The following is a 15,741-nucleotide window of genomic DNA, read 5'->3' as shown; positions in this document are numbered from 1 at the left end:
AGAATCTTTTCTTACCATATCAGTAAATATGTCATGAAACAGTCAAATATTTAGTTTTTATTCTTTTAACAGAAATACGGCTGATGAGTAGATTCAACAGCTTCGAAAATGCGCACACTAGCACTCGTATGCGTACTTAACAGAATATCTCATCTTTCGTTAAGAACCGAAGCGCTACTAACAAACAGTGCGTGTACGACTGGCACCATTTGCAAACTGATTGCGTTTACAAGTCAAATGAAAGACAGCTCACTGGTCAACAACGGCAATGTATATTTTTGCGCTGCATGCATCCGGTTGAATGAGCGCACACGCAAGTACAATGTTAAGCATGTGTTGTTATAAATGTATTATTAATTCTGGTAGAAATTAACACTAAAACGTTTCCAGTTTTATGATGTTTTTCATAAATATAAGATTCTAGGTTACCAATGACTCAATGACCTATTCGAAATTTGACGTACATAAAATATTGGTGATTGAAATGTTGTCATATTAATATTTTCATTTTTTTTCCCAAGACTGCAAGTTCGTGTAGAGAATTTTTAGATGTTGATAGAAAAGGTAGCTAAGAAAGACTACATAACGAGGATGGTTATCGCCGAAAAGGGAAAGTTTTAAGGATCCACACCTTGTTACTAAACGCCCCGAATTTCCGTTACAAAGATAACTGTGAATATGACATCTTTGGTTTAAGCCTTTCCCGCTCATGGTGACTCTAAAGCACCAAGAATTATAATCATCATATTTTGACATAAAATAGTTTATTGTGCTTACGATTGTTCCATAAACTTTTATATGCTGCCTCAGAGCATCACTGGGAATTTTCTTCAAAATACTACAGTTGATAGTAATTTTAGTTAGTCTACAAAGTGTTCAGCTTGAATTTTCTCGTGAAGCTATAAATTTCCATGATAAACCTTGTGAGCGTTAGAGGGTTAATGTAAACGTACCTCGTGCCGAAATATACAGATCCAGCAACATCACCGTCAGCACCATCCTACATACGTCAATGACGGCCGTATCGTGGTGCGTTATCGATGTTCAAACAAAAACAAACTTCATCATCTGAAGTATTTATTGGTTGTTGAACTTGAAAACAAGCGCTCGTGTGGAAAGTATCGATTTTGTTAGGAATTTAAATTTGTTTCGTTTAGGTGGTTAAGAAAATTACATCGTGAGCACTGCTATGTAATATACGTCATGCTCCGTGTTCGCCTACGAAGCATGTGTGTGTATGTTGTTACAAAATAAAAAAAAAAATCAAAAACAACTCTATTAAAAAACACAGACAGGAATTCGAACTGTTTACTATCAGATACTGTTAAAAATGTACCGCATGGAAGAAAAAATTATGTATTATATTTTAGATAATGTAAAATCTCTTTCGTGCTTACAATTTCCATTCATTGAAAAGCAATTCTCTAAGTAATGCATGACAATAAATTCAGAATGTTTAGAGGAGAGGGGGTAGTTTCGGACCCTTTTTTACCATGATTTTTAATATTTTTTTGTTATCTTTTAAATAAAATCTGAATTCATCATGGCTGTTGCTTGAACATCAGAGTATCATATAAGCGTGTTAGTAGTGTGCGATGATGCGATTTCGATTGATTTATTTGAATTTTTTAAAATTGCTTTTTTGTCTGAATGTGCCCCGTGTGTGGGGTAGTTAAGGACAGTCCTGGGGTACTTTCGGACAGTGTTGAAAAACTTTTCTCGATTAATGAAAATTTTGTGTTTTTCAACTATTTCTTTTATCTAAACAGAGACTGAGATAAGATGCTTTGCAAATTTCGAAACTCATCCTTTTATTTCAAATTTATTTCATAGAATAAAAATCGAGCAAACTGGCTATGAGGGGGAAAGGATACAAGAACTAGCCATTTTCTCGGCAATATTTGATTGGTTCAAAGCACAATGGCATTCGTGATTGTCAAGCAACAGCAAAATTGGTTCACTTACGCTGCTTTTTGGAACCTTATTCAAGTGTTCCAGAACATTGAAAAAAAAAATCCAATCGCCTTGGCATACGGTACGTCAATCCATAATTCGAACTTTCGATGAAATTTTTCTCTAGAAATGTTTCTTCCACGTTCGTAAATACTTGTTGATCTGAGTTTTCGGACGAGAAGCTTTCTGATTTTTCCGTTTTTTTTTCGTTTCTTTGATTTTTCAGACGACAGACCAAGGTACTTCTTTTAATTCCGCAGGTATCAGAAGCGTGTCTCAAAGACATTGTTCCGTTAGAAACTCTTCCCAGCTCATCTTCGTTGATGCTTGTTCTATCGGTTTTCCTTTTGTAGTTTTGAACCATTTTTAGGACTGAGAATCAGTCTATTTTTTTTTTAAGGGGGGATTTGTTAGTAGCTTAAGTATTTATGATAAATATTAGTAAATAATGAGTATGTGTGTCCAATCACAAATGGTGACTTCTCAACACTGTTAGAAATTTGTAATTTTAATTGTTAGGATTTGTTTGCTTTCGCAATTAGGACTTATCTTTCGTAGGGATTTAAACCTACTTGTCAGAAAAGGGGAAGTTAACTTACAACTAACTTAATTGCTAACTTATTGGCTATAAAGAGAGCTTATCGTAGCAATTGAGGATTGCAACGATTTTTGTCGAAAATTGTTAATAATTTTATTTGACATAGCTTCTAATGGTTCAACACCAGTAAGTCTATGTAATTCGAGTGTACCAAACCAAGGAGGACGCTTCAAAATCATTTTCAGAATTTTATTCTGAATCCTTTGGAGCGTTTTCTTCCTTGTTGAACAGCAACTTGACCAGATCGGTACAGCATAAAGCATTGCTGGTCTAAAAATTTGTTTGTAAATCAAAAGTTTGTTCTTTAAACAAAGTTTAGAATTCCTGTTAATGAGAGGATATAAACATCTCGTATATTTGATGCACTTGGCTTGTATACTCTCAATGTGCTCTTTGAAAATAAGTTTTTTATCATAAATTAGTCCCAAGTACTTAACCTTGTCGGACCAACTTAAAATAACCCCATTCATCTTGACAACGTGATTATTGTTTGGCTTGAGAAAAGAAGCCCTAGGCTTATGCGGAAAAATTATCATTTGAGTTTTAGAAGCATTGGGAGAGATTTTCCACTTTTGCAAGTAGGAAGAAAAAATATCTAAACTTTTCTGCAATCGACTGCATATGACACGAAGACTTTTTCCTTTTACGGAAATGCTTGTGACAGCGCAGAACAATGACTTTGTGCATCCTGGAGGCAAATCAGGAAGATCTGAAGTGAATATGTTGTACAGGACTGGACCCAAGACTGAACCTTGAGGCACACCTGCTCTGACAGGAAATCTATCAGATTTTGAATTCTGATAGACAACCTGCAGAGTTCGATCAGTAAGATAATTTTTTAAAATTTTGATTAGGAAAATTGGAAAATTAAAAGTTTGCAATTTCGCAATCAAACCTTTATGCCAAACACTGTCGAATGCTTTTTCTATGTCTAAAAGAGCAGCTCCAGTGGAATAACCTTCAGATTTGTTAGCTCGTATCATATTAGTAACTCTGAGCAATTGATGAGTTGTGGAATGCCCATGGCGAAATCCAAACTGTTCATTTGCAAAAATTGAATTTTCGTTGATGTGTGACATCATTCTGTTAAGAATAACTCTCTCAAACAGTTTACTTATTGAAGAAAGCAAACTGATTGGTCGATAACTTGAAACTTCAGCTGGGTTCTTATCCGGTTTTAAAATGGGAGTAATTTTTGCATTTTTCCATAATTTGGGAAAATATGCAATTTTGAAGCAGCAATTGAAAATTTTCACTAAAAAATCCATTGTGCTCTCAGGGAGATGTTTGATTAGTATATTAAAGATTCCATCGTCACCAGGTGCTTTCATATTTTTGAAATTTTTAATAATTGATTTAATCTCATTCAAGTTAGTTTCAATTATTTCTGCAGGTAAAAAATTCTGGGAAGAAATTAAATCAAATTGACGTGTGACTTAATTTTCAATTGGACTCACAAAATTCAAATTTGAGTTATGAACACTCTCAAACTGCTGAGCAAGTCTTTGAGCCTTTTGTTCATTGGATACAAGAAAACGTTCACCATCTTTTAAAACTGGAATAGGCTTTGAAGGTTTCTTAAGAATCTTCGACAGCTTCCAAAATGGTTTTGAATATGGTTTCAATTTTTCAACTTTAGTCTCAAAATTTTGATTTCTCAGAAGAGTAAATCTATGTTTAATCTCTTTCTGTAAATCTTTATAAATAGTTTTAAAAACAGGGTCACGAGAACGTTGATATTGACGTCTGCGGACATTTTTCAAACGAATTAGAAGTTGAAGATTTTCGTCAATTATTGGTGAATCAAATTTCACTTGAGCCTTTGGAACAGAATAATTCCTGGCATCAACAATTGCACATTTTAATGCTTCCAAAGCGGAATCAATATTCACTTCGTTTTGCAAATCAAGCTCATTATTGAAATTTCTCTCAATATAATTTTTGTATCTTTCCCAATTAGCTTTGTTATAATTAAAAACAGAGCTCATAGGGTTTAAAACTGATTCATGTGATAAAGAAAAAGTTATTGGAAGATGGTCAGAATCAAAGTCAGCATGTGTGATCAAATCACTACATACATGACTTTGATCTGTTAGCACCAAATCAACTGTTGAAGGGTTTCTTACAGAAGAAAAGCATGTAGGACTATTCGGAGACAAAATAGAATAGTATCCTGAAGAACAATCATTGAATAAAATTTTGCCATTGGAATTACTTTGAGAATTATTCCATGAACGATGTTTAGCGTTAAAATCGCCGATTATGAAAAATTTCGAACGATTTCTGGTGAGTTTTTGTAAATCACCTTTAAAATAATTTTTGAGCTCGCGTGTGCATTGAAATGGTAAATATGCTGCGGCAATAAATAAAATCCCAAGTTCAGTTTGAACTTCAATTCCCAAAGTTTCAATAACTTTCGTTTCAAGATGGGGAAGAGCACGATGTTTGATTCGGCGATGAATAACAATTGCAACTCCACCGCCGGAACCCTGAATCCTATCATATCTATGAACCACGTAATTGGGATCATATTTTAATTTTATGTTAGGTTTCAAAAATGTTTCAGTAATAATTGCAATATGCATATTATTTACTGTTAAAAAATTAAAAAGCTCATTCTCATTGGCCTTCAATGAGCGAGCATTCCAATTTAATATTTTAATTGTTTTATTTAAAATCATTGCTAAATTTTAAATTAGAAACAATTTTAATAGTAAAATTTGTGCCTATTTGAATGGCTTCAAACATTGATTTTGCCTGCAACATGGCGTTCATAAGATCGAACATTGCCTGTTGCAAAAAAGAAATAAATAATGAACATTGCCTGTTGCAAAAAAGAAATAAAATAAGAAATAAATAATGTCAACTGCCTGGGGCCGTAATAGGCCCCAGGCAGTTGACATTAGAAAAAATATTTTCGGCAGCAATATTAGCTGGAGTAATAGGTGTACAATTACTTTCTAGCGTGTTTTGCTTACCCATATTAACGGTCATTTTCGAACTACCAACACTAGGTATAATGTTCAACTACCTGTAACCTGTGCATAAGTTAAACGGGTATGCAAAGGAGTAGGTAAACTATGCGTCACTGGTACGCTTGGAGAATTTTGTTTTGAAGTTGGTTTTAATTGAGAAATTGAATTTTGTTTACCTTGCCTTGCCTTAACAATTGCTAAACGGACTGGGCATTGATAAAAATTTGACATATGGTTGCCGTTACAATTCGCACAGCGAAAATTTTTACTCTCTTTCACAGGACATGTGTCCTTTTTGTGAGAAGAGTCTCCACAATTAAGACATTTTTGGTCCATGTTACAGAATTTGGAACCATGGCCATAACGTTGGCAAGTACGGCATTGGGTGATATGCTTTTCACCTCCGCCATACTTCCTATAAGTTTCCCACTTTACACGCACATTATACAAAGCATGTGCTTTTTCAAAAAATTTTAAGTTGTTAACCTCATTGCGGTTAAAATGAATTAAATAATTAACAAGGGAAATTCCAGTTCTCTGACTGTTTTCGCCTCGTGATTTTTGTTTCATTAGAATTACTTGGGTAGGGGCTATGCCAAGTAATTCTGTTAAAGTAAGTTTGATCTCATCAACGGTTTGATCGTTGGTGAGACCTTTCAAGACAACCTTGAACGGCTTGGCGTTCTTGGTATCATATGTAAAAAATTTGTACATCTTGTCAGTTAAATACTGAACAAGACGATCACGACCCTTTACTGAGTCGGCTAATAAGCGGCATTCACCTCTACGGCCAATTTGATAGGTAACTTTAACGTCAGAAACAAACGTTGAAAGTTCCTTTTTGAATACATTAAATTCAGAAGAAATAGTTACCACAATAGGTGGAACTTTCTCCTTTTTTAAAGATTTTATATTTTGTATAGTTTCATTATTGGTAACTTCCATTTCACCAGCTTCTTGCTCAGGCAAAATATCAAAAGGATTGTCACTACAGACACTCGAAGTGTCAGAAAGAGATGCCTCTCTTTTCCTCCCCGCAGCGATGCGAGGTTTCTTTTTCCGTCCAGCCATTTCAGGTGATACGAAAAAAGTTAAAACAAATGTTAAATTCAAAAGTAGGTAGTCTTGAGAAAGACTGATGGGAAATAACTTTCAGGTAGTCTTTAAAAGACACACTGACAAAACACAAACTTTGAAGCTATAGGCAGTCAAAGACCAGTCCACAAGCAACCGAAAAAACGTCTGATCTGTAGGACAGTTCAAGACGCACTGTGAGAATCAGTCTAAATCGATATTTGTTAATAAACAACAATCAAACACAAATTTGATAAGTGTCCGAATGTGCCCCACCACCTTCCGATGACAAATCTTAACTTTATCTAATAAATAATATCTTTGTTTCCCCGATGTTATCACGTTTTTTCATTACATATTAGTTACGAACTAAGGTGGTGTATTTAAACTTTCAATTCGTTCACAAAGAAATTAGAGAAATCTCGACTACTATGTGATAAGATCGTATGTCTAAACGACAACAAAACGAGTGAGAGCTATATTCTTTTTACTTCACAAGCACAAATCATCTCTCACTCGTTTTGTTTACGTTTAGACATACGACCTTAGCACAAAGTAGTCGAGAAATACAACTTTAAGCTCAAACGGTTGAAAACATGAATGAAAATTTTGTAAGTAATAAACAACCAAGAGCTATCAAACTATATGGTTGGTGGAAAGACTGCCAACTTACTTATATTTTAAGTTTGGTTGGAAATTGCACCATTTGTTTTTTTTTTCAGCACTGTCCGAAACTGCCCCTGTTCAAAACTGCTTCCCTTTCCCCTACTAAAAACCTTTTAAGAAAAATTTGTGAAAAAATACTAACTGTGACTAAAAACTTGGTCTCCGTTAATAGTTAAAATATCATCTAATCCTATCAAATTTATTATTCATAACGAATTATAGTAAGTTTTTATAGGTTTTCATCAGAACAAGTTTGGAATTACTCATAATGATTTTTACATATCATGTTATAAACATACTGCAGTATTATTACAGATTTTTCTTCAATCGTGTTGTTTACAATTATTTTTCAACTTTCGTACCAAAATATATTTTTATGTTCAATCAGGCTTTTCTCAAAAGGCATATTTTTCTAAGTTCATAACAAATAATCAAGATATGTTGTAATCCTAATATATTTTGCTGATATGTAACTCAGAAAGCTTTTATTTAATGCGGCTGGATAACAGTTTATGACAATACGTAAGTTTGTAGAATGAAAATACAAACAGATTGAACTATACTATATAATATATTGATATAATATTTATATATTATATAAATATTATATCAATATATTATATAATATGACTAAAAACTTGGTCTCCGTTAATAGTTAAAATATCATCTAATCCTATCAAATTTATTATTCATAACGAATTATAGTAAGTTTTTATAGGTTTTCATCAGAACAAGTTTGGAATTACTCATAATGATTTTTACATATCATGTTATAAACATACTGCAGTATTATTACAGATTTTTCTTCAATCGTGTTGTTTACAATTATTTTTCAACTTTCGTACCAAAATATATTTTTATGTTCAATCAGGCTTTTCTCAAAAGGCATATTTTTCTAAGTTCATAACAAATAATCAAGATATGTTGTAATCCTAATATATTTTGCTGATATGTAACTCAGAAAGCTTTTATTTAATGCGGCTGGATAACAGTTTATGACAATACGTAAGTTTGTAGAATGAAAATACAAACAGATTGAACTATACTATATAATATATTGATATAATATTTATATATTATATAAATATTATATCAATATATTATATAATATATTGATATAATCTAAAATGTAGAGAACAGTACTATCACATGTACAAGATATACGTAACACTAGCGGCAGAAGCTTTTCCACATTCCGAAAAAGACAAGCCTGGATTGCGCTACGATTTGAAAAAAAAAATCTGTTTAAATAGTTTATGAAGGCGGTGTACCTGCACAGCCCTACATGTATCTCGTTCTCACACGAAGAATGGTGCAAAAAAATTTGTAAACGTTTTGACAGTTTCTTAGAGGATTTCATTTGGGGATGAAAACTTATTCCGTTCATTATTTCATTTATTGGTCGATGTGGTGGAAAGTGTACTGAAATATTACAAGTATACAGCCCTAGGGGTTGTATGAAATGGTGACGCAGGACAAATATAAATATTGATTTTAACTCTTGTTTAACATATTTCACTACGCTTGTTATACACCGTGTATCCAACACAGGTATAAGGGCTTCACTTGCTATCGTGTTAAGAACAAGGATGCAGTTGAATTTTTTACACACAGTCTTTTGTATAAAGTTGAGCGTAGATTTTTGCAATGAAGCCGGGCGACGCAGTTTCGTGAAAGAGAAACGAAACAAAACACCTTCAATACTACTGAGTTATTGTCATGAGCACCAAACAAAAATTTGTGCTTTTCTGATGCGAAAATTACCCTGGTCCTAGAGTAACTTATCTGCGTTATCGATATTGGGCCGATAACGGTGTTCGACTGGGTACAAAGGAACAATTGAACCAATTGAACACTACCCTTTATTCTCAGCCGTTTATCTTTGGTACCCTGGTCGTTATTGTGAAAAACGATTATTGAGAAATACATGAACATTTCACAGTAGTAGTAGTTGCTAATATTCTCATAGCTCTTATCTCCAAACATTCATAGTTCTGAAAAGAGCTGATTCCATAACTTTCAACTAGGAATATGCGTGCTACAGAACACTGATGATCGCACCACCGGTTGCATCGAATATTTTGCTTGGCCGCACATAATAAATTTGCTCTCCGCTCTGCCCTCCGGTAGCTACGATGGTACCTGTTGCTGCCGTATGCAAAATAAAGGTAAGGTGTTCCGCAGTGCCTAAAAGTTGACTCATTTGCAGCTCTCGTTTCCTGATGTCGCGTACCTATAACAGCTATACTCCACTCGCTATCGTGTAACGAACAAGAATGAAGCTGAATTTTCTACACGCAGTCTTTTGTATCAAGTTGAGCGTAGATTTTTGCGTTGAAAGCGTGGCCACGCAGCCTCGAGAAAGAGAAACGTAACAAAACACTTTGTTGAGTCAGAATATGTAGGCAGTAGAATTTATTCCGTCCATGTTATTGTTATCTGTGCTCGGGAAGCAAGGCAATAGCGAGGGAAATGTATGGAAAAGACGGATCGCATCGGATAATCTAATGTATAGAAAAGCTTGATCTTGGAACTTTTCACCTATTTTCATCATTAAACAGTAAAGCAACAATGTTAAACATTATATCAAACAATTGTCACACATTTTATCTATCCACCAACGCATAAAGGACTTAGATGCATTAATTCGTTCGCTTGCTATTATCGTTTGAAATCTGACGCAACATATGCCAGTTTCAATTTTACAAAATTTTCTCCTTCTGCCGAACCTTTTTTTTCTGTAGGGACTTCCTCACTGCGAGCAGAATCGTAGATTTATTGTGAGATATACCCGAGTGTCTGCTGTATCCCGCACTTCTATTATTAGCAACACCGCTCTATTGAGAAGTGGCGTGCTTATAATTATTGTTTATCAGTGTTTGTGTGTAATGTGATACTCTTCCTTTTACCCGCTTACTGTTCTACTATACCGATATGCTCGGTCCTCTTACCAAATTATAATTCCCTGGAGAAGTGTCGTAGTGCGTCCTTCTTGCCAGTTTTATTAATAAGAGGGACTTATGTATTGTTAAGAGAAAGTCACGCAAAGGTGTAATAGATTTCAGCGTAAAGGAAAGGGTAAGTGGTGGGGAGCCTGAGAATGAACCTATACTTCAAAGTCCAGTTTTGACATCGAATGGCCTGATTCTACTAAGATTCGAACCCACGACCATTCGCTTGACAAAGCAAACTCTGTAACCTTGCGGCTTCGCAGCTCCCTCCAGCTGCCGAACCTTACGCTGTCAAACCTCGATGTTCGTACTCTAATAGTGAGCATTTTTTATGCCTTCTCACTGGCGTTAGATGTTTTTTTCCAGTCTGGACTCATCACTGCGACCAGAGACTTTTGCCTTTTGACTTTTTGTTTTTGAGATAATGAAGTTTCGTGATTACCACATTTTGATACATTACAGACAAAGTTACACTCCGATTACAGTGAAATTCAATAGGGCGTTATGAGGCAGCTAGACCTTTCATTTGACACTAATTTTGTGGAAATCGGGTCAGTCATCTCTGAGAAAAGTGAGTGAGTTTAAGTAGTCTTCGGAATATGTTTCTTTTCAAAGCTAAATTTCACATTTTTGAACAAAACAGGCAAAGTAAAAATCCGATTGCAAAACAAATCAATAAGATCTCGTGGGGAAACTAGACCTTCCATATGACACTGATTTTATGAAAATCGATTCAGCCATCTCTGAGAAACATTAGTGAGATTAAATAGTCTCCAGAACACGTTTCTTTGCATAACTTTCGAACCACATGTTCAATCTTCATAAAATTCAAAAGTTAAGGGTTTTTTTTGGTAGCCCGTTCATTTAAGAATCATTTTGTTCGAATCGGTTGTGTAGTTTCAGTGATAATGGTGTTTCGTGATTTTCACATTTTGATACATAACGTCAAAACTAGAAATCCGTTTACAATAAAATTCAATGGGGTTTTATGGGGCAACTAGACCTTTCATTTGCAATTAATTCCATTGAAACCGGTCCAGCCGTGAGAAAACCGAGTGAGATTGGGAGAGCGCTACACACACACATACAGAAAATGCTCAGCTCGTCGAACTGAGTCGAGTGATACACGACATTCGGCCCTTTGAAGCACTTTTATACCTTTAGTTTTTTCAGTGATTGCTCATACCTTTCTAGGAGAGACAAAAATAACCTAGTCTAGATTGCGCTACACTATAAAAAAATGTCAAGATTACTTCAAGTGTTTTTGCACTTGACTAAATTCGTCACATCATACTGCAAGTTGAAGTGATTTAGTGTTGATTTCTCGAAAATTACCACTTTCCAATGAAATGATCTTGCGTTGAAAACTGGTTAATGGAAATCACCATCGTATTTTAATGAATATCTCTTGTATTATCACCACTGTTTAAATCACTTGAATTACGGCTGCAATTGCAATCGACAAACGTCAAAACCATGAAGCGGAACAAAAATAGTGACGATGGCGAACGGCGCAAGCAGCACATTTACCAAGAGATCAAAAAATTATTCGAGCGTGTTTTATTAAACCTTTTAAATTCAAATAACAATAAAATGACTCTTTTACAGCTCCTGAAATAGATTGTATCGATACAGTGACAGGGATCATCTTTTTAATAAAATAAAAATCTAAAATAAAATAAAAATAAAAAGAAGTCAGGCGTCGTACACAAATAACGTAACGCATGAGGGGGGGGAGGGGGGTTGAGTCTGCGTTACTTATTGCTACATAGGGGGGAGGGGGGGTAGTTGAGACCGTTACATAACTGTGATGTTTGCTAAAAATTGCAAATTTTGAGTGGGGCCAGGTTGTCCAGCGTTACGTAATTTTAAGGGGGGGGGGAGCCATATCGAACGTTACTTATCGTTACATAGGAGGGGGAGGGGGTCTGAAATCTATGTTTTTAGCGTTACGTATTTTGTGTACGACGCCTCACTTGAATTTATGGTGAATTTATATAATTATCCAACTGACCGATTTTCCGTATCTCAAACGTAAGCATATCAACAAAGATGAGCATAAAAACAGAAAAAAAAAGTGATTTGCTGTTGATTTCATCGTTCTTTGCATTAATATATTTCGAAAGATTTTCATTCAACTCTGAAATGTTAGGCAAGTAGTGCGAATTCAACAGCAAATCACTTTACTTCGACGTGATTTTTATTTACAGTGTACGAAGTTTTTTTACGATTAAATGGCAGTTCATCAATTATTACGGGAATTATCAAACTTCATACAATAAGCGAAAAATTTAGAGCATTTCTAGAATGACTTAAGTCAACTCAAACTAGGTCAAAACACAATGACACGATATTTTTTAATTCCGAATCATTACAATTAAAACCGTTTCTACAATTCCACAAAGCGTACAGCAAATGAGAAATGAAATTGCAAACCAGGCAGCTCTCATGCGATTGTAATTCGTATTATTGAACTATCATCTATCCAGGGTATTTTTCCATACATTGTGTTCCATCATGGTGAATATCTTAAAATTTAACATTTACTATTTCTAATGCTAAGTCTGTGTTTTATGCTTAATGCCAATCATACGCGCGCCTGAAATCGTGCTTTCAAACGCAAATGAAATTACAATAGCATAAACTACATGACCATGATATAAGCTAGAGATGTTTACGAGATGTTGGTTGAAACAAAGCGAACAGCCACTTATATTTATATGGCATAATCTTCAATTCAATATAAAAGCGACATAATGCGCAATCAAATGTGAGGTTAACGTTACCATCTTTTAGTGTTAAGCTTGCACGTCATTAATAAGAAAAAACAAACATAAAAATGCGGAGAAAAATATAAACAGTAAAACGATTAAGTTCTTATTGTGTTATAGCTGTACCAGATAATTATCACCATCATTTACAAACTGTTGATTCTAGACGAAATTGACGGATAGCTTTATGCACACTTTCAAAGCAAAAACAGAAAGAAAATGTAGTAAACGATGTTGTTACCTCTTTGTCGAGTCATTGACTTTAGCATTGAAGGTTTATTTGCGTGTTTTGATCAGATAAATTCGCAAGTGTGTTAATATACACTACTACATGGATGACACACTGACTTGTGAATGAAAAGAATTCAACTACTTTGTAACCTCTTTACTTGTAATAATTCATCATGAAATGAAGTTAAGAGCATACTGGGCAGTAAAAAGTTTCAGAAAAATCTTTATTATGCATATTTGCAGTTTTTCAAGTTTTAGCGTTATAAGCTGACCAAATCGTTGCTTCTTTTTGAGAGCTGTGGTTAGATTGTGTATGCTGGGCGATAATTTCTATTACTTTGATAAATTATCAACTCCAGATTTAAGAAAGTACCACTTACTGTATGTATCAATCTTCACGGCCTCAATCAAAATCATGCATCAAATAATGCGCTCAAACAATATTTCAGAGACATGTTAACGATCAATCGCATTTTTAGTAAAACAATAGCTGCTACCAATATTCTTATCCTAGTAATTATTTCATTGCAACCAAATTTTTTTCCTTGTTTTATTAATATCAGATCTTACTCATATGTTTGTTTTGGTCAACATTGTATTATCAGTGCATATGCAATGGCGCTCCTCCCTCAATATTGGCAGCTAACATGCAAGTGCGAGTGACTAGACAGTCTGCAAAAACGTTGATGTTTGGAGCCAGTAGATGTATTCCAGCTAAACAACAATAACTTCGGGTTTGATCTTATTTACTCAATGAAATGCACACTTTTGCATTTTACGTTATTTTCTCTTTATAGGCATATTTTCTCTTTTTATGCGATTAATACTAAATTTATATTTTGACTATTTGGGTTTGCTATTAATTTGTATTTACCTATCCTATATCCAGTCCAAAAAACGAAGACACTGCATCAAGCTTTATGTTACAAAAAAAATCCTGTATTCCACTGCTATAATTTGTTTTAGATTCTATACAATCGACAAAAAAATACCACCTGAATGGTGCAAGCAGACATTTTCTTCAACTTTTCATGCACTGTCACAAATCAACTAATAGCTAAAAGCCTTAGCTCGAGTTTGAGTAATTTGTTCGTGGTTGGCGAAATACTTCATGACTGTCACTCACACAATTACAAAAAAAATGTCATTTTAATCCAGGCCTATGATAAGCCTCCATCTTTTCATGACCCAAATTTTCGTTATCTAACCACGGTGGGTTCGGAATGAAAACGAGTACAAAATGTATGAACACATACAAACCCAGTGCAACAGCATAAGCGCGTCTGATGACAGCGGGTACAAATGAGATTGAGCCCAGGACTAGTGATGGGAAACTTATCGATTCATATCGATAATATCGATAAATGCTGGTCATCGATATTATCGTTAATTTTTTGACGTTAACGATAATTATCGATATTATAAGGGTGAGCACAAGTCAGTGCAGCTGGTTACTGGAGGAGACCCAAAAGAAGGAGACCTCTCATACCCACATCCAAGTCACGAACGTCATCCATATACATTTCGCTTGAAGCCGTTTTTCTCTGGCTCTCTGGCTCGATTATACGTCAAAAGGCTGTCAGTGCTTACGAAACAGCCGATTAAGCACCGTCCATGCGAGATCAACTGTTGCTGCAAGTTGTGTGTAAAAATGCAGAAAGCGAAAAACGATTGTTTTGTTTTGAACGTTTTATGGATTTTGTGCAGGACATAAATGGTCAAGTGCAAACATGTTTCAACACGTTCCGGATAGCCTTACATCCAATATAGTTAGAAGCACGCAGAAAATCCGTACAGCAACACATGCGGCACAATGAACAGAGCTTATGACTATATTTCCAACAGTAGCGCCATCATCATCGGCGGCGGCTTCAGGAAACTGTTGTCATGACATCGGTCTGCTCATACCCTACCCCAGGAATTGCTTTTGCCGCTAGGTATTTGTTGGGTGCTGCTATTCGACAAGATTTAGCAGTGTTGCGGGTGGTGTAAAGGTTCGCCCCGGGTGTCACTGAGTTTCTGAGAAATAATGGTAACTTAAAAGGTATTTATAGTTTTTAGTTTCCTAAGAACAGATGAATTCGACAACTTAGTACTGGAGAACTTTAAAAAAATATCCAAACTTTTTGCACCATCTCATAAAAAGCAATGATACGAAATTGTAATAAAATGCATTTTCTTTGGCTTGCCAACTCTTATAATATGATGGACATGCATAGCGGCAGTCTATTGGTAATTCTCTGGTAATTGTTTAGTTTAACTTGGAACTGTTTAAGTTTAAAGTATCTGTTACCCAACAAACAATTTTAGTTCCACTAAAAATCCAAATCAACGAAATTGTTGCGCCAAAAAAGTATCCTGATTTATACAGGGGGTAGACAAAATAATTAAGACAAATAAAATTCTCTCGAATTTTAAATGACCAAAACTTTACGAAAAATGGATCAATTTTGATAACCGGCTTCATTTCACTGGAAAACAGTATTATATTAGTATTACTTGCAGGCCCGTAGCTACCAGGG

General features: G+C 34.8%; 1 protein-coding gene across 2 annotated transcripts in view; it reads right to left on the bottom strand.

Moving 5' to 3' along the window:
* The window catches only part of LOC129733928 (phosphatidylinositol 4,5-bisphosphate 3-kinase catalytic subunit beta isoform), a 40,026-nt gene extending 25,697 nt beyond the window's left edge, over window positions 1–14,329 (bottom strand). Inside the window, exon 1 of one of the 2 annotated variants that reach the window (XM_055695554.1) lies at window positions 14,094–14,329. The gene's annotated coding sequence lies outside the window, so the exon portion shown is untranslated. Of the gene's footprint in view, window positions 1–15; window positions 185–14,093 lie in introns of those variants that run through there. The other variant, XM_055695555.1, reaches the window with a different exon arrangement.
* Between the last annotated feature and the right edge of the window lie 1,412 nt (window positions 14,330–15,741).

Source organism: Wyeomyia smithii, chromosome 1 (genome assembly GCF_029784165.1).
Source record: "Wyeomyia smithii strain HCP4-BCI-WySm-NY-G18 chromosome 1, ASM2978416v1, whole genome shotgun sequence".
In the NCBI taxonomy this organism is placed as follows: domain Eukaryota; kingdom Metazoa; phylum Arthropoda; class Insecta; order Diptera; family Culicidae; genus Wyeomyia; species Wyeomyia smithii.
The sequence above is the reverse complement of the archived record's forward strand: the minus strand, read 5'-3'. Positions and strand labels throughout refer to the sequence as shown.